We start from the raw sequence: 25,455 nt of genomic DNA, 5'->3' as shown, positions 1-25,455 counted from the left end.
CCAGGAGGATTGCTTGAGCCCAGGCGTTCAAAAACAGCCTGGCAACATAGTGAGACTCCATTTCAAAAACAAATAAATATGAATAGATAGATATATCAATAAATAAATAAAGGGAAGAAAAATCCTTAAAAAATACAAATTACCAAAACAGACACAAGATGAAGCAGAGTAAATTAACTTTATATCTATTTAAAACTTGAATCAGTTATGAAAATATTCCTGCAAAGAAAACTCAAAGCTCTGATAGTTTTGCTAGAAAATTCTATTAAATAGTTAAGGAAGAATGAACACAAATCTTACAAAAGTGTGTTTCAGAAAATAAGGGAGAAGAATACGTTTCTCTCCTCATTTTAGATTCCACCATAACATAAAGACATTACAAAAATAAAACAAAGTAAAATCAATTTTAAAATATCCATCATTTGCATAGAAACAAAAATTTGTAAGCATATTTGAAAATGGAGTGCAACACTATATAAAAATTCGGTATATCATTGGATGCTAGGAATGCAAAGTTAGTATAACAGTGAGAAATCAATTACTGTGATTCACCATGTTAATAGAATAAAAAAGAAAAATCAAATCAAATGATCTTTATGATCGTTTTCAAGAAATACAGAAAAAACATTTTGTAACAGCCAAAACCTATTTATAATAAAATCTCTCTGCCAAGTAGATATAGAAAGAAACTTTCTTAAACAGATAAAATGGAAATATTATATGACAAATCTACATCTAATATCATAGTTACTAGTATTGCACAGTAGGTATTAAACATAGCATAGCAGTCCAGAATTTTATGGGGAGTCCTCATCTTTGCAATAAAGCAATACCAAGTGATGAAAATATAAAAATCAAAAAGGAAAATGCAAATCTCTCTTTCTGCAGATTCCAAAATTCTTTTTTTAATAAAATTATAGACTTGGCAAAATATTAGAGCTAATGAATGTACTTAAGTAAGGTTCCAAGGTATAAGATCAATATACAAAAATAAATTGTGGTTTTACATTAAAACACAATTGGAAAACAAACTTAAACATATAAAAAGCTACTTTTTTCTCTTTTTTTATTTCAGAATGTTACAGGGGTACAAATGTTTTGGTTATATGGATTTTCTTGCACTACTTGAGTCAAGGTTATGTGTGTGCCGGTCACCCAGATAGTGTACCTTGTACACACTGGGTATGATTTCACCCCTCTCCTCCCCGCTCCCACCTGGATGATTTCTCTTCAGTTTTACTTCCATCTGTGCACATGAGTGCTGATTTGTTAGTTCCAATTTAATAGTGAGTACATGTGGTGTTTGTTTTTCCATTCTTGATACTTCACTTAGTAGGATGTTCTCCAGTCCCATCCAGATTGTTGCAAAAGGTATTAATTCTTCTTCTTTTTTTTTTTTTATGGATGAGTTATACTCTATGGAGTACATATGCTATATTTGATTAATACACTCATGATTCTATAGGCACTTGGGTCGATTCCATATCTTTGAGATTGTGAATTGTGTTGTAATAAATATTCTAGTGCAAGTTTCTTTTTGATAAAATGACTTTTTTTCCCCCTTTGGGTAATTACCCAATAGTGGGATTGCTGGATCAAATGGTAGGTCTACTTTTAGTTTTTTGAGAAATCTCCATACTATTTTCCATAGAGGTTGTACTAGTTTGCAGTCCCACCAACAGTGTATAAGTATTCCCTTTTCTCCACGTTCACACCAACATCTATTGTTTTGGCACTATTTGATAAAAGCCATTCTCACTGTGGTTAGGTGATATCTCAATCACAAAACTGTTAAAACAGGATAAATCTGACAAAATAGGTCCAGGACCTTCACAATGATACCTACAGAGCACTACTGAGAAGAAATTAAAAAACATCTAAATAAAATGAGAAATATGTAATTTTTATGGATCAAAAATTTTATTAGTTTTAATTTATCTATGGATTTAATGTAACCCCAATCATAATTCAAGATTTTTTTACAGAAATTGGAAAGCTCTTTTACAATATTAATAAATACGGACATGTAGGGATCTAAACTATTCAAAGCAATCTTGAAAGCTTGGAGGAATTCCACCAGCTGACTTCAGGTATAACTGTGATGCTATAATATTCAACACAAGGTGATAACAACACACAAAAATAAACAAAGGTATTGATGAAACAGAATAAAGAAAGCAGATTTAAAAAAACACACACTTAAATGGTCAATTGGTTTTTAACAAAGCAGCCAAGCTATCCAAGTGATCTTCCTGGCTCAGCCTCCAGAGTAGCTGGGACTATAAGCATGCGCCACCACACATGGCTATATATTTTTGTTGTTGTTCTTTTGTAGAGAAAGGTTCTTGCCATTGCCCAAGCCGATCTCAATCTCCTGGCCTCAACCAATCCCCCTACGTTGTCCTCACAAAGTGCCCGGATTACAGGTGCAAACCACCATGCCTCACCCTGACTGATCTTTTGTTAAATGTCTTTTGCAAGATGTTTTTAGAATGGCCATTTAGTTTGAGTGTGAGAAATAATTATATGGCTAGCATTATTACCCATGTGTTATGAAGTTATCAGCTGCTGCTCCCATGTATGGATGATTTCTTAGAACAGTGTTACCAACCACCCACTGTGATACTTTACTAGTAAAGGACACAAGGTTGCAGGGCAGAAGGTATATTGAAAGATAAATATCAGCGCCCAACACTGCATGTACTAGGATTTTAAAGGAACAAACCATCTTTGAAATGTAACAAACCAGAAGCTAGTCCTTCTGGTTGGAAAGTTCTTCCAAATTAGCACAGTTCATTCATAAAAGAAACTTGGTAGAGAATTTCTAACACCTCCTAAGAATTCAACTATTTGCATGGCATTTCCAAAAACTAGTCATGTGTCTGGTAGTTTTCTAATTCATAAATAATAAAACCAGCAAATACTGATTCACCATGCTAGAGGAAAATAATATTATTCTTTCTTCTCTCTGTAAAAATAATATTAAAAAATCAACATAACAAATTGAATATTCATCTGTGAGGAAGTCAATTAATAAAATATTAAGTTTTTAAAAAATGTTTCTATGTTGGTAGTATTTGCCAAAATTTTATAAATTTTAATTTGTAAAGATTTATCTCTCATTCTAAATTAATAATTTTTATCTAAACTTATGTTAATAATTGTATTGATATAATTCCCTCAATTTAAAAAGCTGCAGGATTTATAAATTCCAGATTAGCCCCATGCTAAATCAAATATTTTCCTTTGGTCCTTTCAATTTTCATAGTATTTCATTTGAAATCCTGACAACCTCTATCTCATGCTGTCACTTACCACTCCTGGCTAATTTTGAATCATTTTATTCTAGCAATTACTGTTTTATAGGATGTATTAAGTGGACATTCAAAATAGAGAATCCTGTCATTTCTATGACATGACTCAAAGAAAGAACATTTAAAGTTCTTAAAGAAAGAAAACAATAATGTTTCTATTTTATTTTCCTGTATTTCAGGTAGTCTCAGGATAACTGGGGAATTATTGATGGTGGAGACTGACTCAAGGGTTTGAGTAATTATGCACTGGCATTGATATGTTCATATATTTTGTTGCCACCTGTAGATAATGGATTCAAACCTTTGCACACAGTTGACTCAATAAGGAGACTAATGATACCACACACACCAAGAGGGTATGAAAAAATTTACTTCACACATAATGAGACTTTTTTGGGACAGCAAAGCAGTCATTATTGGTCCTAAATGGCTTCAGTGATGGACAGGGCTTATGGCTTTAATATTTATGGTGGTTAAGAGTTAGGGTTGGATAAGAGTTCCTCTTGCTTGCCTGGTTAGGGTTTGCATCATTTGAACTTCCCTGCTGGTGCCGAGGATGGAATATTCAACCTTTCTTTGTGGCTTCCTTATATGTGAGGCAAGAGTAAAAGAGGGAAGTGTGAGGCCTGAAACCTGTTAGTGATCTACCATTAAACATGGCATCAGACTCTTTATTACACCACATTTTGAAGGCATTAATCTGAATAGAGAAGGAAATTTCCATAGTTAACATAAGAGAACAGAAGCATCATTGCACTTGTGTTTGTGAAGGCTCACATAGCAAGAAAAAGGGAGGAAAGAAAGGGTGAGAGAGTAGAAATAAGGCAATGTATATAAGCCTGCTGTTTAAAATTCTCATAACTAATTTTGAACAAGAGCCTACAGGATTTTCATATTCTTACCTATTGACAATATTTTAATAAACAAGAGCCTTCTTCTTCCCCCCGAGCCCACCCAGGGCCTCCTTTAAGGACAATTGTGATTACATTGTGAACACTCAGATAATCCAGGATGATCTCCATGTTTTTTGGCCAGCTGATTAGGAACCTTAATTCCATTAAAAACTTTAATTCCCTTTTACTATGTAACATGACATGTTCATAGGTTCTAGGGATTAGGATGCAGGCATTAGGATGTGGTACATTACTCTGCCTACCACTAGTATACATGGAGCGATAGGTTCTGGCCATTCTGCCCAAAGTGAGACTTCTCTAGGGGAAATTTTTTATGTGAGAGCTTGCTTTGGGATGGCTGAAAGTTTCTCTGAGCCACACTGCACTGTGAGGATTGTCCTTCTTGATCTTTCCCCTCCCTGACTTCTTTCAATGTTGTTAGATTGCCATTGCTTTTTGAAGGTTTTTCCTGCCTACTCCTGCTTCCTCCTCTATCATTCACTGCTGGCACCTATAATAAATCTTCTAAAAGTCTAAATCTATTTCAGTGTCTACTTCATGGAGGACTCAAGCTGAAACAATAAATCTTAAAAAGATATTAAAACAACATGAGATAATTCATTGTTTCTGGTCTGAAGAAGGATATCAGTTCTTGGTTTGCATAATACTTTATAAATTCACTTACTTAAATGTATTAATTTATATATGTTCAAAAAGATACTGTATCACATCAGAAACATGATGAGTTAATATCATTCACATTAAAATATGTGTAAAACTTGGTCATCCTTGAAGAGTAAATAGTAACTGATAGATAATATTAAGTAAAAAATAATCATCTTGTATCAATGACACAAAATGGTAGAAAAGTAAGTCTACTTTTCTAAAATAAGTCACCTTTATTACTAGAGGCAATAAGTTAACTATATTACCCATCCTTATAGACAATCAAACCTAATTAATTTGTATCATTTCTTCTACCTCAGATTAAGGAGGCTCAAGAATTAGTAATTTAAGCTAAAAAAAAAAAAATTCTTTCCAAGCAGCATTGAGAACTTCTTAGGAAACACAGATTTTGAAAAAGAAATAAATTTTACCTTTTTGTGCCTCTGCCAATGTCAAGTCACACTCTCTGATCATGTCTGTTTGCGATTGTGGTGGTTTGGTGAACAGAACCATGTATTTGCTTTCTCTGCTTAACTAGCAAATCAATTACAATAAAGTGGCACCCTGGATGAGACCTTATTAAAATAGTATGTACATGCAATTGAAAGGTATGAGCACAATGGCTGGCACTTAAAAAGCATTTATTTCCTAGTGATTTGGTGCCTTTCGAGTGTGTAGGAGTCTGAATGTCATTAATGGAGCAAGGTCAGTTAGGTTACAGGTGTCTTTACAAACCAGTTATTTGGGGATAAAAAGAACTCTTGAACTGGTCAGTTCAACTGATGAAGTCTTTTTATTTTGGACCCCAAAGAGGACTTTTTGTTCAAATTCATCCATTCCGAGGAGCATTGCGATGCTATTTTCTTGTCATAGATAAGTCACAGTTGAACTTCAAAGTCGGCTTGTGACCTTGTCAAGAATGTAACAACTACACTGTAAAATCTGAAAAAAAAAAAAATCTATCTATGGCAGTAAAATTGATGTTCTCTGGCTGAAATAAAGCAGTACACAAAGACTATGTACAAAATTAGAAATTTTTGTATTAATTGTTAATAATCTTTTCACATTACTAGTTTCATTAATACTTATAAGATTATTACTATTATCAATGAGTCACTTATATGGGGCCAGTGTTTCATTGTGTATCCAGCAAATTTTAATTAATTAACTTAATGTTCACAACAAACTTCTAAATCAAACTTATTTTCATTGTCCATTTTAAACTTTACCCTTATCAAGTGTTTCTCAGTTTACTAATTTTATTTAACTATTCCTCAGTTTATTAACTATACTTCACTTCTTATCTCCATGAGTAGAGTACTTCTCTTGGGTCATTGTGAGAGTTAAATGAGTTAGAACTAGAGCTGGAAGAGAGTAATGCTTAATAAATCCTTATTAATATTTATTATTACTACTACTGTATTTAAAGATGAGAAACAGGTACACAGAAGTGGAATGAATTTATTCTTATTATTATTCTGGGTACTTCATAAAGGTATGTGGATTTTAAATAGCATTTCAAAACTTATTTAGGGTTTCAAAATAAGACAAACATTTCTGTACAAATAAATTAAACCATAAGCACAGAAATTTCCCATTTTTTTTTCCCTAGGAACTTTCTTTACTTCTCAACAATGGTAATTAAGAGATTGTTTTTCTTAATGATTAAGCTACTAAAAGCTGTAAAAGAAAAACCTCAAACCATTAAACTGGATGTGATGTATGATTTATTTCATAATGTTTTACACTTTTAAAATTAAACTTTATATATATTTGCATAGTCATGTAAAATACTCATTTTGTATATGTTTATTCAACTATTCCGCTCCCAGGTATAGATTTCATTACATGCAATGTCCAAGAATGCCAGAAAGTACTTCAGCTATTCCCTACAGGAGAATAAATCCTTTACTAACCTTAAGCTATGTAGTTTGATTGAGAATACTCTCATTAATTTGTCTTTTACACATTTCTCTTCACAATCTGTGAAGGAGCTTTTAAGTGGCCCTGTAAACTATTTTCCTTTACTAAATTATTTTTGCTGATGTCTTTTATGCATCTCGATATTTTTCATAGATGTCCTTGGGGATATCTTTCAAGTTGAAACATAAACTAAGTTTTCCTCTTGGTACCAAACAGAAACTTTCCATTAAATAACATTTTTAAAAAAGTAGCAGTACTGAACATAAAAACATGAAAAGAAGTATTTACTTGACAAGATAGAACAAGTTAGAAATTAAGAAATTGTTTAGAATCTATGCTAAAAATTGCAGGCACACATTGTTTAATTGCACTCTACTTTATTGCATTTTACAGATATTGCATTTTTTTCAAAATCAAGGTTTGTGACAACCCTGCATTTAGCAATTCTATAGGCACAGTTTTTCTAGAAGCATATGCTGACTTCCTGTCACCGTGTCATATTTTGTCAAGTCTGGTCACATTAACCTTTTTTCATTATTATTACATATTCTATGATGACCTATGATCAGTGCTCTTTGCAGTTACTATTGTATTTGTTCTGAGGCACCATGAACCACACCCATGCAAGATTTGCAGGCTTAATTGACAAATGTCATATTCTAACTGCTCTACTGACCAGCTGTTCCCCTGACACTCTGTTGCTACTTGGCCTTCCTATTCCCTAAGACACAACAATATTGATATTAGATTCTACAATGGCCTCTGAGTGTTCATGTGACAGGAAGAGTTACATGTCTCTCACTTTAAATCAAAAGCTAGAAATGATAAAGCTTAGTGAGAGAGGTATGACAAACTCTGAGACAGGCCAAAAGCTAGGCTTCTTGTGCCAAACAGTCCACCAAGTTGTAAATGCAAATTTCTTGAAGAAAAGAAAAAGTGCTACTCTAGTGAATACATGAATGATAAAACAGAGAACCGGCCTTAATGCTGATAAGGAGAAAGTTTTAGTGGTCAGGATGGAAGACCAAACCAGCCACAACATTTTCTTAAACCAAAGACTAATCCAGAACAAAGCCCTAAGCTCTCGTCAATTCTGTGAATGTTGAGAGACAGGAGGCAACTGTAGAATAAAGTTTAAAGCTAGCAGAGATAGATTCATGAGGTTTAAGGAAAGGAGCCCTCCCCAAAACATAAAAGTGCAAGGTGAAGAAGCTGCAAGTACTCACATAGATGCTTCAGCAAGTTATCCAGAAGACCTGGCTAAGATAATTGATGAAGGTGGCTACACTACACAACAGATTTTCAATGTAGGCAAAATAGCCTTATTTGGGAAGAAGAATTAAAATTATCTCCTACAAATCATCAGTGATTCTCATTCAAATGTTTGACCATTATTAAATACCATATTATGTTTCTGAAGAATGGCCCTGGCAAAAGTTGGTCAAATATTCTTAAAGTAAAAAAAGAAATAGTCATAAAAGAACAAAATAAGAGAACGAAACTTCAGAACCCTGAAGACACGTGACATAAACAAAATCTAATTGTCTATTATTCTGTTAATCTGAAGTTTTACCTTATTTTTCTGATTATATTATTTCAAGGTAATTAGTTTTTTGAACTTTGTTTAACTTAATAGCAAATTGTAAGGAATCATAAAGCTATGGTGATTATTCAATAAGAAAATATGTGTAAAGCATTCAGGGCACTGACTCATATAGGAATGGTTCAATAAATAGTAAATAAGCGTAACAACAAAAAGGGCAGTATCAATAACAAGAAACACAAGACAAGAGGACAAGCAGGTCAGGAGAATTATGATTTTGCCCACTCTGCATTGTTTGGTAAATTATTTTATCATTCAGAATTCAATTTTGAATTCCCATCTTTTGTAAAGTCTTCATCGAGTACACTGGACAGAGATAATCTTCATTCTATGAGAACTGATCTCTTCTCCATGGTTCATAGGCATTTTATAGTGGATTGATTTTTAAACATTTTTCACATTATCCTATAATTATTGTACACATCTTTGTTTTCTCCAATAGAAGCTGGATTCCAGGAGAACTGAAAACTTTCATTAAATAATTTCTGATCTCCAACACGTTAGCACATAGTCTAATATATTTAATGTCCAGCCAGTGTCAGTTTGTTTCCTTTTCTTCTTATGAGTTTCCTTGGATTGAAGGGAAAATTTCCTTAAGGAAAATAATTATCAGTAAAATAGCATTGGATAAAAAACTAGTCTATGACTTTGGACCTATAATATATTAAATATCAAGTTAGAGTTCCACTGAAATCAGATGGACATAATTGCTCTTACCTATAAATCCAGCAAGTGGAAAGGTTGAGATAGGAAAATGGCTTGAGCCCAAGAGTTTGAGGCTACAGGGAGCTATGATCAGGCCACTAAGCTCCAGGCTGAGTGACAGAGCAAGACCCTGTCTCCAAAGAGAGAGAAAAAAAAAAAAAAAAAAGACTAAGAACAATTATGGAAAAAAGTATAATGAGCACTTCATTAAAGAAAAGTGAAGTATTCTTTATGTACTATGGCCCACTTCTGTATCACATACCACACCCCCCAGGCTGAGTTACTGGCTTATACTAATTGTCCTTGACCAAATCCTATACCACATTTACCGAGGACACATACTTTTTTAAGCCAGGGGCTGCCTTCATTCTGGACACTTCCCTTATCTCTTCATCTCAACATCTTTTTTTCTTAACAAAATATGTTCTGGCACGTGAGTTAAAAATCACAGTAAGAAACATTTGTATAGCACTTTGCAATTTTTGTATGTAATGGATATAATTTTGCATACATTGTTTTACTCGAGTCTTACTGTGACTGAAATATATACCATCTATTATCATCATGTACATCTAATGGAAAAAGAAACATATTTCTTAAAAAAACAAAATAAACAAAAAACAACAACACCACAACAACAAAACACAAAACCTGCTTAATATCAGAAAAGTAGTAGTCCTCATCCAAGAGCACATGTTCTTCTGGAACTAAATGTTATTTTTTGTTTTTAAATGCCAGTTATTCTCATCTATATTTCCATGGCAACTTTTTATATATGGCATAGCAATTAGGATGCTCTGTTTTATCATATTGTTGAATCATTCTTATGTTGAATAGACATGCATGTCTTTAATTTATAAACAGCATGAGGAAGGGCATATGTTGTTTCTGTCACAGTTGGTTGAATTAAAACTGTTGACTTTGTTTTATGAGATCATTTTCATGCTCAACATAAGTTAGTTTGGGACTCATATGGTAAACCTTTTGAGGTCAGAAGAACAAAAATAATTAGCCAGACACAGACTGCCATACAATGAAGCTTGGGGAAAAAAAGTTTAAAAATACTTTTATAAGAACTCTAGGATCTTATGGTTAAATGAATAAAATTACTGTAATAGAAGTTTAGAAAAGAAAGGTTATGTGTGCTGAAATACTTGAAACCATGAAGATTGAGCTGGATTCAAAGGTGATTAAAAGAGAATAGAGAATTTGTTTGGATTTAAGACAGATGGAAAAAAATGGTATGTATTTTTGGACAGAAAAAAATTGTTTTCCCTAATGATTAATGGTCAAATGTGATACTTAATGTCATATTTCCCTAATAATTAATTATTAATATAAAAAACATAATTGTGGAGAAGTCTCAACATCTTCCAGAAAAATGTGGCAAAGTAACAGCTTGAAACGTGCAATTTTATTCCTAAAATATTAGAGATTATTATTTTTTTCTATCAACTTATTACATCTATTCTGTTTCTTCAGTTTTTATCACTACTAGAATTACCTTCAACTCCTCTTCATCTTAAAAAGCAAATCAAAATGGAGAATAAATCTTTGACATCTCAGCTTGGACACCACTCAACAGGCTCCAAATGTGAGCATATTTCTCTATCTCATATTCCAAAACTCTTTCCTCCCAGTGTTCATTTTTTCAGTAAGTTTTACCAAAACCAACCAGTTGCTCAAACCAGAAATGTTCTTATCTCCTACATATGCTCCTGCTCCTTCAAATAGTTCCTCTTCTACTCACCAGTAACCAGATGTTCTCTCTTCCATGTACCAAATATTTAACAAATCTCTCAACTTTTCCTTATGTTTACTACTTGTGTATTTGTGCTAGTCCCATAATTTCTTACCTAAGTACTGATATAATCTAATGGATATTTTGCATACAGATTTTCTTTCTTTAATCCATTTGGCACATTGATTGTACAGTGATATTTTAAAATGTCTATCGTACTTTGATTTTACACTACTCTTGTCTCCATGATTTACTAATTTAATTTTCCTTTGATTAGAACAAACGCTAATCATACTGAATTTTCTCATTTGTCAAGGTAACTCCTATTTATAAATAAGGTCTCCTTTTAAACACAACTTCTTCAGGAGAACAAGTTCTAGTTTTTTATCCCTATTAACAATGCTCATCACTTCCTAAATGTCTGGGTATTTTTTGTTTTTGTTTTTGTTTTTTTTTGGTCAGGATGGGCTAGGCAATGTGGTAATAAGGTTTATTTCTCATTCACATCACATATCCTTTGTGGTTTGGGGGAGCTGGGAGAGATCTATGTTTCAGATTACCACTCAGAGATCCAGAGAGTTACAGACCAAACTATATTAAAGCTATAAAATCTGAAAAAAAAAAAAGCCACCTTAGTTCAACTTGACACAAAGAGGGAGAGCCTGTAGAATCCATTAAGCTTATTTCTGCCTAAGAAGGCATGTGCAAAACTTTATTTTTACTATTTCCTTCACCAGAACCAGTCACATATTGGGTCCCATTTCAAAGCTCTTAGTCAATGCATTCTTCCAGGTGCCAGGAAGGGACAAGATCTGAATGTCATTAAGAACTAGCAACGTCTACCTTTCCTGTATTAGATTGTAAGCTATACAATCTCACAAGTGCTTGGTTTATTTTAATCACTGCTATATCTAGTGCAGTGCCTTGTATCATAAGAGGTTAAGCCATAAACATTTATTAAATTAATAAAGTGATAACATGTTTCAGTTAACAACATTGATCCTTTGTTCCAAATACCAAGCCTATCACTTAGCAGCTGAGTGATCTTAACCAAATTAATCTTTCTTTGCTTCATCTTTCATCTATGAAATGGAGTTCATATTGTACCTACCCATAAGGGTATTTACAATGATATTGTGCTTAAAAAAACCTGAATCTTTACGGCTTATTGTGTTAACCATTGTTACTAATTTTATTTTTTTAACTAAAACAAATTATTAGCCTACATATGAATAAATAATTAAAATGTAAACATATCCAAGTAACCATTGCTAATACTATCCTTGTTATTTTCCACTTTGGAACAATGCTTTACATAAAATATTACAACTGGTGCAACCTAATATCCTTGTAGTACAGATTAGGAGATTATAGCCAAAAATAATGAATTAATATTCCAATGACCACTCTACAAGTTAGTGGCAATGCCCGAATAAATACCTAAATCCCTTTTATCCTTTTCTCAGTCTTCTCTTTTGGTGAGTCAAAAGGTCAAGGAATTCTTTATTTAAGGCTTTATGTTTACTAGTGGCTTCACTGACATGGTCTGTCTAGGAATTCAAAAATCTAAATGATTTTAATGTGGATAAATTATTGTAAATGAGATAAAAATATACCAAGAAAAATAATAAAAAGGTTGATAGAAAATTATAACAGTTTAGTCAGTAATTCTATGATACTTGTTATCACTTACAATGCAAGTATTTATCATACTTGAATTTTCACTCCGCAACGCTAAGACTCATGCAATCATCTTCAAAATAAATTTTTCATCTACCAGGATTTAAAAAACTTTTCAAATTTCCAGCTCCCCTAAAAATAGTTTCATCATGTTCTTTGTTTTCTTTATGAAATAGCTTTATAATAATTGATACAGCCAAATAGACATCCAGTGTTGTGTGACAAGAATGCCTTTGCTCTAAATCAAACTTCAAACAAAAATTTATCATCAAATATTGATCTTCACTAATAGTTTTTTATCTTATACACAATAAAATGACACTCAGTACTTTCAATTTTTAAAATAGGTAAAGCATGCCAATGGACAGACAACTCAGTGAATCTTGCCTTGATTATTTCCTTGGAAAGATAATTTATATTCACCATCTAATGTGAATTTTTCAAGAAACTTAGCACCCAAGGTATTTTATTAGGGGTGATTGTATGAAAATAAAAAAAGAGCATTTTTTTATCATCATTTTCATTCTACTTTTATGTTACACTACATGGACAATACAGGAATAAATATGTATTTGATAATATAATCTAAAAGCCCAAATTGGTACTTTAGAAATTTATAAAATATTAGATTCCATAATATAAGACTATATTTTAACAAAAAAAATAACTAGTTGAACCTAATTTTCACTTATATTATCAGATTTGATTTGTTAATTTCTTCACCTCAATCAAAAATGACTTAAGATATATATTTTTATGGTGATATCCAAGCTCATCACAGAAATACATTAAAAAGGGAAAGGTAAATACAATTGAAGAACTACAGTTTCTCTTAAAATGTCATTCTGTGTTGTTTAACATGCAAAGAAATTAAGATTAAAAGCAGACAGCACAAATAAAAACTTTTAATCTTGGTGTTTGACCAAGGCTTCATGGGTGCATGGTTGGGTAAATTTGATCCAATGCCCATAATACCTTAAAATGTGACTATACAAAAGTATATATAATGATAATATAATTTTGTATTTTTTATTAATGTGTTTGAATTTTTAAAAACGGAAATAAAAAAACAAAATATGCTAATGAAACAAAATCCCCAAGGTAATGTTTGCCAGTATTATAGGAGGCCAGTAAAGTCCACCAAATACCCCTGAATGATGAAATTCTGTGAAACATTTCTGGGATGGGGGAGGAAGTGTGTGCCAGAGCCTAAACTCAGAAGCAAGTAGAGGAAATGTCAAGAGATGAAAATTGGAAGATAGGTAGGTTTCACATCATTTAGGGTCTTGTAGGCCAAAATAAGGAATAGAGTTCAAAGTGTAATTAGAAGGCTCCGTAAGTTTTAAAAAATGTACTTGACATGAACAATTTAGATTACTTAGAGAACTATGTGGAAGAAGAATAATTTTAAAAACTTGAATTATGTCCTTATAAATATTATACATTATAAGTAAATTAAATAATTGTAATTTACCCTAAACAAACATTATCACAGACTAGAAATTTTTGAGATAAAATATTGAAAAAGACCCTACTCCATTCTACTTAACTTACATTTGTTGGTTTCTTATTTTGTGTTAATTCATCAAGGTGACAGAATGGCCTTGTCTGAAATTAATGTTCTGCACAGTTGCTTATGTTCAATAGGAGAACACCAAGCCCTAGCTATAGTACCAGGACAGGTTCTAGATATTGAAGTTGTTGTTGTTTTTTTTTTTTGCTTCTCAACAGGTTAAAATTGGTGGAAACATCAAAGAGAGGGTTTTGAGGTACTGGTTTCAGAAGAGGCTTAGGTAACATACTGTCTGTTGAGGCTTTCTATTGCTCTATTGAAGAATTAGCAGATCTTTTGAGAAATCCATATAATAGGCAATCAAGACATTTATCAGAAGAAGTGTCTGTCTCCTGGAATTTTAACATTGTAATAATAAAAACAAAGGGATACTAAAATCATCCCAATATATACACTAAGCTGCATGTGGTGAATAGGTAGGAAGGGGTACCTAGTTTTTTAAATTTTATTTTTACTAAAAATATTTTTAATTAAAACATTTTATTGATGCATAATAGTTGTACATATTTATGGTGTACATGTGATATTTTGATACATGCACACAATGTATAATGCTCAAATAAAGGTAATTGGAAGGAGTACCTAGTTTTTATCCTTGGTGTTCAATGGTAGGTACTTTTGGTTCTCAGTGAAGAGGCAACACGTGTGAGATATAGAATTAAACATGCATGCAACTACCTTGTGGAATAATATTTATTTGACAAATGAGAAATCAAAGTCTTGAATTGGTTATGTAACTGGTAATGTGCACAATAGGAGAGGTGGGATGAAGTGGCAGACAATGTCCAGAGCATCTCCAGAGCCCATTATGCCTCTGAACCTCTGCAAACGCCATCCTTCCCAGCATGCCTTATTATTTTGAAACAACATTTGATATTAATAAAAATTAACCTTTAGTTATTTCCTTTGAATAGAAAATTCACTAATAGCAGACAAAATAAAATAAGTAGCCTTGGTCTTTTGTCCCAAGTATAGTTCCTCAGGAGCTGGCTGCTAAAGAATTGGTATCCAGGAATACATAATCCAAGTTTCTCACTTAGCCAAAAACAATAACAACTTTCACATGGCTTAAACAAAACAAAACAAAAATCATGAACAAATCAAGTAAATTTTTAGGTAAAATTATGGATATTAGAAATTATCAGTGCCTATGGTTAACAATCAGGCACATTCAGCATGTTGGTAGAGCAACTAAATCCTCTGAGTTTTCTGAAAAACATTCTGAAATGTAGAACTTTCTTTTGAAAGTGGTCACTTCACTCTCTAAACCACACACACAAATTTCTGTTCTTCAGGTAATTAATTATCTCTTAGTCCCAGTCAATGTCTGTTCTGTCAGCCTTGCTCAACTGAACTGGGTATGGTCACACAGGAGATACAAGCAGAGACTTCAATTCAGACGTATGTATAATGTATTTATCTCTCAGTTCTACCCCAAGCTCTCACCTGTGAAAACTAGAATATATATACTCCTTCTACATATGTATAATGGGCGCAATAATACACTCTCTAAGAGCTGGTATAAGTATAAAATGAGCTATGATTTAAAAAGAAATAGACTTTTCTTTTTCCCTGGTTACAATGGAGACCAAAGCTGAAGAAAAGGAGAATGAATAGTCTGAACATACATCCTAAATTCATTTGCAGAACATGAAAAATAGTAGCTTCTGCTTCCCATGATGTATTACCCAGGTCTAGTTTAAATATAAGAGAAGAGAGAGCAATAATAGAAATTGAAGGGTGAGGTTTCTTCCAAAGAGATTTGTTGGCTTTTAGTACACCTCTCACATGTTCCTCAGGTGTTTCACCTCTATCTCAACCCAAGTTAAGGAATCTTCAAGAAAACTACTTCATAGAGTAATGATGTCAGTAAGAATGAGAGACTGACAATTGTCATCTCCCATCTTTGCTTGTGAAACCACAATATTTAAAGGATGTTGGTGCTGCCATGGTAGCAGATCAATGATTAATATATGCTCAGGAGAATTTAACCTGGTTCATTAGAGTTTGAGTGGTACATAGTCATGCTCAACTCATGCTTAAGAAGTCTAAAGGAAAGACGTTAGTGCAAAATGCCTCTAAGAGCAAAGCAAAAAGAAAATTTGAGTGTGAACTAAGCCACTTACCCTTCTGAGGTTTGGAGAGGCAATATTGCCATTTTTCTGGTAAGTTAGATGGAAATTTAAAATGACCATGGTCAACTGGAATGTCTACCTTAAGGTAAAAAGACACAAGATAGGGATATAAAATAACGTCAGGAGTGCAAGAGTCCTAGAAGAGTGGTTCAAGGGGAACTGGAGGCTGTATTACCCATACCAAATATAGCACAGTGAAAAATTCCTAAAGGATGTGTAGAATTAATAGGGGAGAGGAGATCCTAAATAATCCACTAAAAGGTTTTTGTAAATATGAGAAAGAGCAGAGAGAGAGAGAGAGAGAGAACTGTATATGAGCATTGACCACACAGAGTTTACCAACACAAGGTCAATCTTCAGTTGGACAAAAAGTAGCAGCTTTAAATTGAATAAGCAATTGAAGTTTTAATGATACTTTGTAACATTTAATATCCAAGATAAATTATTTAAATACCTGGAAGTTATTAGAAAAAAAATAATGGAATCTGCCTAAAGATATATGGTTTAATTGTAAATGACTAATAGAAATAATTTTTCAATGGTGAAGATAATGGCATTTGAAAAATATATATTTGCTGTACTCTGCCTTATATGTACAGGGTATAGAAAAGTAGGCAAGGCATATTTTACACTTCTATGAAAGGTTTCCTAAGCTAGATTTCTATTTAGTCATCTTTTCATTTGCTAATTCAGATGCTACTTGGATGCCTGATTCCAGTTAGGTGATTAAGTGATCTTGATGCTAGAATATTATTGCATTTGCTTGGTACACATTTTACACAAGGTGCTGGTGGAGTATATAACAGGGCAGATAGCTGGGGCTTCATCAAACGTGTAGAACAGGGAGAGCTGTTTTATGCTTTCACTTTTTTTCCTTTTATTTCTTTCTTTTTCCTTTGTTTTAATAAATAATTTTACATTTGCTGTATAATTTGGCTTGAGACTTGGTTTCATAAAAAAAACTGGTAGAAATTTGTAGGGAGAAGACCCACAGTTGTTACCTACTTCTAAGCTAATAATATTTATTGAATACTCTGGTATCTGTGCAAGAGCAGTATGGCTTTTTAAATTTCTCTACAAAAGAAAAAACTTTCATTTATTTTACTGGGGCAAATTGGCCTTGTTATGAGGCTACAGGAAATGTCTTTTCACCTTTTGAAACTCAAGAACACTGTAACCATGTTGTTCTTCTAATTAAATATCCTTAGGGGTTTGTCTTTACTGATTAAATAAAAGCCAAGCTACTCACTCTGATATTTAAAGCCCATCGTGGTTTTTCTCAGCTTAACTTCCAATCTTTGTTTTCTAAGTCTCACACAAAACCCAGTCCAACTACGTAATTATTTCCCTCGTACTTTTATTCAACAACTTTTTATTGAATCTATACCATATGCCAGACTCGGAACTAGTTTTATCAGCAATTGCCCCAGCCTTGAAGACCCTAAAAGTCTGATAGTGGGTATTCGTCTGATGGCTATATAAACAAACTACTTTAAATATTTTGCGTAAAGGGTTTACTAACTCTAGAGGATTTTGGAATGCCTGACAGACAAAGCTTTTCTCCAACTATATCATGCTTCTTAATGCATCTGTGAATTTGCTCAACCTGTTGCCTTTCTCTGGAATGCCCTCCCTCCTTGCTGTGTTCACTTTCTGGCAAAAGTCTCCTCAGTCTTAAGGATTCAGTTCAAATGTCTCCTCCTCTGCAAAACCTTCCTTGATACTAGTTTCTTCTTCCTCTGGCAGACTTTATCATTCCATCTACTGTAGTTCCATCACTTTGCTCATAAATGTACACAATGTACATTACATTGACATACTATGCGTGCATTGTTCTCTACAAATAGATAAACATTTTGATGTCTAGAATAATGCCTAGCATATAAAAGATTATTAAAAGTTAGTAAAATTCTTGATAGATAATTTTAAGAAACTTCAGTTTCTGACTGTTCTCATCTAGATCAATCAACTTTATGAGTTGGCTAAGTGTTATGATTAAGCCCATTCCTAGGAGATTGCATTGCTTTCTTCTAATCCATGTCCATAGGCTATGTACCAAACAAATAGATCACTCCATAAACTAATACCAAATGTGAAAGGTCCAGTATAAATAATCTGCCTAAATTCTTCATTACAACTCCAACATGTGTTCTAATGATGATCATATTTTCTAGAATAATATTTTATTATTATTACCAGCCAGTACTGAAAGTCAGTAATTAAAACAATAACAACTATTGTACTCATTTAATGCATGAGGAAACTGAGACCCAGAGAAATTAAGTGATTTAGCTACCAAAATTATAAGTGTTGGAGCTTGAAGTAGAGCCTACCCTTTTTCTGTCTTCAATCCCTTTGTTATTTCTACAGTAGTGTGCTATTTCCATAGTCATGGTCTTAGCAACTAAAACATTGCTTGCATAAATCCTAATGCTAAGAAAGCATATCAACACAGTAAACTTTGGAATTCACAAACTTGTCTTTCATTATTCCCAATATATTTGAATATTTTGAAATTTCCCTTTGTTTATTTTTTAAAAAGTTTTGATTTACACAGGCCCATAGTGAATAGAATGAGTCACTTAGCTTGTGATCAAGGCCAGATTTTAGTCCTAATATGGTAGGATTCTCTATTCATTTTTTTCTCCATTTATCATTAAACTTAGAATTAAAAAATATTTCTTTGCAAGAAATGGTCATGGCAGAGGAAATATTGTGATACTGTTTTAATAAACACCCCATCAATGTAAAATTTGCCTACAGAATAAGAACAAAATTATGGTTATAGTTAAAAAGAGCTAATTTGTGATATCCGTGTATGGCATTAGGTTAGACACTTTCAGTGGAATTTTAATTCAGGAAAATTCATACAGCTTTGCAAAAAATATTTTATATTTATGACTGTGGGAACTTAAGAGATATCAGACACATGGTTTATGAATGCCAAGTAGGTATTTTTCAATTGAAAAAAGAAAAGAAAGGCAAAGGTAAGGGTATTGAATGCAGATTTTGCTTCAGGAATTTACATAAAAATATTTTCAGAAGTAAAGTATGCAGAGGGAGGGAAGTTTTGAATTTTGAATTCATTTGGTTAAATTTTGTCATTTCTTTTTTATATTACAGAAGATGTACTGGATCATACACATACATATACACACACACAAACATACAGATGTACACACAAACTCTAACCTGTCCCTCCTATGAGTTCAAAACTTCCTTAGCAGTGCGTATTTCCCTTTTGGAAACACACATCACATCTGTAGCTATTTAGACTATTGATTCAACAAATCTAGGGATCATGTAGTATTTATTACTATTACATCTGACATAGTGTACGCCAAACAATAGATGCTCAAAAAATGTTGAATACATTAGAAAGACACACATACACATACAAAAATTACTATTTTAGGTTATAAATGTTATGATAAAGAGACAGAACAACTGCTAAGCTAATTTTGAAACTAATTTTCAGAGAAGGTCATATTTAAGTTAGCTGGAATTTGAAAGAGAAAGATCAGTTTCTCTGAGTAATCAAGAGAAGGTGAAACATTTTTCCAATAGATGTCCTTTGTTTACAGTCAACAGAAATACGAACATTTATTGGTTTAATAAAATAACAATGACTATGCTCATTTAGCCGGGTTGGGTTCTGATTAATTATGAATTACTGATAGTATACCTCATTCCATACAGAAAGCAAGAATTTGTCCACTGTTTCAAAGTGAGTTCCCTACAAATTGCTTTCCATAAATAACTTTGCTAATTAAGATGTGGCCAGATTTTATCATGCAAACTTGAAAAACTCATTGCAATCATTGCACACTAAGCAACGATTTATTAATTTATTGTACCAAGTGATTGGTGGGTAAGCCAAGTTTCTCTGGCCTTTTCAAAAGCAGAGTTCATTTTTTTAAAACTTGTTATCAGAATATATACATACACACACACATATACACATATGCACACACATACAAGTGTATAAGTATATATATTATATGTAATATATATACCACATACATGAGTCTGTCTTCATCTGTCTATCTCTCTCCATATATATACCCATACATGTATATAATTTAATGCCATATTAACACCTTTCACCCTCTTACTCTATAGCCAATTATTTATTAAGGTTTTTCCGTTGGAATTTACTTGCACATTACCAGAGGGGTGAACAAACTACTTTATTAATCACTGTGGATAATAGTGGATCTATTCAATTCTTGGGAGCAACATATTTTTAACATTTAAAAAGAAAGATGGGGTTTAATTATTTCATTTTAAAAAGTTATGTTAGCTTTAATTTTTATTTTACCAAGATATCCAAAGAATACATGAATGCATATTACATGAATATAGATTGCTCTGATTTATAAAAGAACTGTTGAAATCCCCAAAACACGTGGATTAAGAATTCAGAAGTAGATTGAAAATTCAATAGAGAAATAAGGAAGATTTCTATTATAATCCATTTTTGTAAAGCTGTATTAGCAACAAGTAACTGAAAACTTTCTTTTGTGATGAGTTTTGCATCGGCCTCTCCTTATAAAACAGAAGAAAAGTTCAGCATAACTCTAGTCTTATAAAAGCTTATTTCCTAATCAATGAGGTTAGTTTTAGAGCTATATCTAGTGGTTTGTATCAGTAACAATGAAATTCAGAACAGACACAAGTAGCAAAGTTACTATAACAGACAGTGGCTAATCTAGATGTTCAATTAGGTAAAATGACATGTATGAAAGGATTGAGAAAAAAAGCATTGGATAAAAGTCACAATTAAAATCCTCCTTAAAAGAGAGTAATTGGATAGGTAAGAAGTGCTACATGCCACGTTATTGCAGTGTTACCATGATAACATTATTCATTCATTAATTCTTTTATTCAATCAGAAAGGCTTCAACATTTATGTTAAGCCAGACATCATGCCAGTTTTTATGGGCAAAAACAATATGACATTGCTTTTGTTGCCAAGAGATTTATAATCTAGCAAGGCACATGGCTTCCAGAGCATCTCATTTGCATTCCAGTTTTCTTCTGACATGTATCAGAGAACACAGTGTGAATTCTATGCCTGTTACAACAAAAACAAAAGTAAGAATAAAAAGACAAAGGCATTTTTACTCAAGGAAGGAACATAGAGTATTTAATTTTCATCTAGGAGTAACAACTCAATCTTACCTAGACAGAGTTGGGTACATAGCATTTTCCATTTATTACTCTCAGGGTTGATTTTCTAGAGATGTCCCATTTCTTTGGGCCCTGGCTTGAAGGACAAGCTGGGCCAGTGCAAGGGAGTGATGACAGACATTTAACAGTTCCACACAAGCAACTTTTATTGCAAGCTTATTAGCACCACAGTGTAAAGCAAAAGGACATTTCCTGAAGGGAAATGGGTCTATCTCCACTAGGGTAGAAGACCCTGAGGTTTTATCACACTTCCGCTTTATGTCTATGCCTTATGATATACTAAATGGGGGGGTGGAATATTCATTACCTTTCTAGGGAAAAGGGTGGAGAATTCTTAGAACTAAGGGTTTTCCCCAATTTTATCCTCATAGGGTAACTTCCAGGGGTTGCCATGGAATTTGTAGACTTTCATGGCACTAGGGAATGTGATTTTTACCACGTTACTGTTTGTTAATGAGGAAAAGGTCCCCTTTGGACATGAGCTGCTAGGTTCTGGGAATGCTTCTGGCTGGAAAAAGTCCTTAAATGCAAGTTCTTGCCATTGAGGGTTAGGTTCTAAATGCTCATTGGTCTCCTCCTTTTTGCACCCTCCTCTTTTCCTGTGCTTTACATTGCCCACCAACACCTGCCCCTAACAATTCCCATTATACAGAATTTTACAAGTTAAGAAAAAGAAAATCAAGTAACTCAGTTACTTAAAAAAGTGTCTCTTTGGTGGACAAAGATGACTGAAGAAAGATATAGGACAAAGTAAGTGACTTAATAAGCAAAATGAAAATCAAACTATGTCAGCCTCAGTGTTCTGAGAGTTTTAGCTTCTTGTCTTCAGTTACATTTCTCTAAAGAAAAATCAAAACAACCAAAAATATTAAGGTGGGTGCTGTGCACTTAATTGTGCCTCCCCCATTTTTAATATGTTTAAGCCTAACCCCTAAAGTGACTTTATTTGAAAATAGGGCTTTAAAGAGGTAAATGAGGTTAAATGAAGTCATAATGTTAGGTTCCCAACATGATAGGATTTGTGGCCTTATAAGAAGAGGATGAGAGAGAGAGACTTCTCTCTCTTTTTACATACATACGTATTCCTACACACCTAGGAGAAACAGAGTCAATGAACAGAGTCCTCACCAGAAACTGACCCTGTTAGACATTGATCTGGGACTTCTAACCTTCAGGACCATGAAGAAATAAATCTCTCTATTTTAAGCCACTACAGCAATGTTGTTTTGTTATGGCAGCCCAAGCTGCCTAATATAGTGAGCTTTAGAGTTGGACTCCTGAGCCTCCATTAATCCCTTTGAGTTCAGTTTCCAACAGTAAAATGCAAATAATAAAGTATGATTTCTAGTGTTTTTGTGAGAATCAAATAAGATTATTTAGTTACCAGGACATGGTACATATTCAATAGCTATTAAATTTCCATCAGCCAGGCTACAAGAGTGAATGCTCTGATAGACACAGAGGACACAGAGTTGAAAAGAAGAAAATGACACATGCTGGGATGAAACTTACTAGGCTCCTATCCTCTTTTTTATTTTTTTAAGAAAGACTTAGTCTTGATAATCTTTATATTATCAAACAGAACCCAGTGTGCAAATGTTCAATCAATGCCTGCTAGATGAATAAATGTTTTCTTCCCCTTGGTTATGAGGAAGATTTTTTTCTATACACAACTTGTCCTATTTCATTAAATGCAGTGTAAGGATAAATATCACAGTGCTACTGAACTTTTTCATTTCAAAGAGAAACAAAATCATCATCAATAATTCAACTTGCCTTTGTGTATTAGATTTTTCTCAGTATTATTAAAGAGTTCAGATTTCCTGCCATCGATTCTAATGGGGAATGTAATGCTGTTTTTTGAATGGCCAACATTTATTTGGTATCATAAGAGATGATAATATTTATCACTGAGAGAATAAAATTCATAAAGTTTCTTTAAAGCAATAGGTCTCAAAATCTTTATCACAAAATAGTGCATTGTGAATCTCTATGGAGAAGATGATGATTATACATACCATTTTTCAAATATTTTGACAACTGAAATTATTTTTCAAAAATATCCACTGGATGTAGTGCTAGAAAGAACACAATTTGCTAAAATGACACAATAATACATAAGACACCACCAGTAGGAAATTTCAAGAATAAAAATGAATGGCTCCAGTTGATATTTAGAAGTTTCATTAGGACCATTTGTAACCTCTCTGTGCACTGTTCACCTATATTTTCCCTATAATGTACGATTATCTGTTCCCCTGGATCATCAGAAATTAATTCAGATTTAACCATTTAAAAATGACTAGGATACCTCTACTTAGTAACATGCTATATTAAAATTTATTCTAAATATAAAAAGTGTGCAAAAGTCATAATATTTAGTATCCAATCTACTATCAGTAGACACATAAATAAATACTTCCAAACTCATTCTATGAGGACAGTATTACTTTGATACCAAAACCAGACAAGGACACAACAATGATAAAAAGCAAACTACAGGCCAAAATCCCTGATGAACATAGATGCAAAAATTCTTAACAAAATACTAGCAAGCCAAATTCAATAATAAATACATAAAAATCATCATTCACCAAGATCAAATGGAATTCATCCAAAGGATATGCGTATAGGTTAACTTCATGCAAATCAATAAATGTGATCACATCATATTAACAGAAAGAAGGACAAAAACCATATGATCATTTCCATAGATGCGGAAAAAGCATTTGACAGAATTCAACATCCCTTCATAATAAAAGCTGTCAACAAAATAGGTATAGAAGTTATTATGTACCTCAAGACAATAAAAGCCATATATGGCAAACTCATAGCTAACATCACACTAAACTGGGAAAAGTTGAAAGAATGGAAAAGTTATTTATTCGGGTATATCATTTCTGTGAGGCATTTGTATTAACTTCACAACCCATCTCCTAGGAATAAATAATGATGAATTTATCAAACCACATTTGTATTTCTCACACTACATAACTATTATCTTAAAGCAAAGCTTCTCACTCAATAAAGGATAAATGAATATTTGGGTGTTTCTATAAACAGGTTTCATGCCAACTGATCAGCTGTTGATCAGAAAGTCACAGGATTGTGTTTCAATTTTGTTTTGAATTAAAAGTCTTCATAAAATACAATTGCAAGAACTAAAGCAGAAGAAAACAGCAGGTTTATGCTAAGTGGGTCTAACGCAATGGTGGCCAGGTTCCAAAAGGGTATATGAGGGCAAACACTCAGTTTCATCTGAGGAAAAGCCCTACAGTACTGGGTCATCCTCAAGTTTCAAAAGAGTATGGATAAATATTAATAGGAATACTGACGTTCTTAGACTCAAAATTTGCATCCAATTTTTTTTAAGGAAGTATTCACATTGAATATTTGTGTGGAGTGAATAAGATAGATGAAAATGCATTACCAAAAACAAACAGTACCTTGATTTGGATACCCCAATTACCCTGATTTGATTAACCCACATTGTATGCCTGTATCAAAACCATATGTACCCTATAAAGATATACAAGTATTATGTGCTCATAATAATTAAAAAATAAAATTAAACAAAGAAACTGTACCTTGATTTGATATTAATGGCCTCAAGATGAACTCCTTGCAAAACTACACACTGTGCTTAATGGATATCTTACAATTACTCGTGGTTTCATGATGTGAAATAATGGCTTGCCACAGACATAAAAGCACCCTTTGCCTGACTTCTGATTCAGAAAGTTTAGAGAGAAAGCACAGCAAGATGGAAATAATGGGCACTCTGGAATTATTAAGATTTGTGTTTATATCCGGACTCACAGTAAGATGTTATGGGCCTCCAAGGAATTAATTTGCATCTCTTGACTCGATTTTTTTAAGATGTGAAATTGGAAAGAATGATACCTTCTTTCAGAAGTATTATGAAGATTATGTGAGCTAATATAATTGAGACACCTACCATAGTGTCTAGCTCGTGAACACTCATTCATTCAACACATGTATATAGTCTATGATTTGCCAGGCGCTTCG

The sequence above is a fragment of the Eulemur rufifrons genome, chromosome 6 (genome assembly GCF_041146395.1).
Source record: "Eulemur rufifrons isolate Redbay chromosome 6, OSU_ERuf_1, whole genome shotgun sequence".
NCBI lineage: Eukaryota > Metazoa > Chordata > Mammalia > Primates > Lemuridae > Eulemur > Eulemur rufifrons.
The sequence above is the reverse complement of the archived record's forward strand: the minus strand, read 5'-3'. Positions refer to the sequence as shown.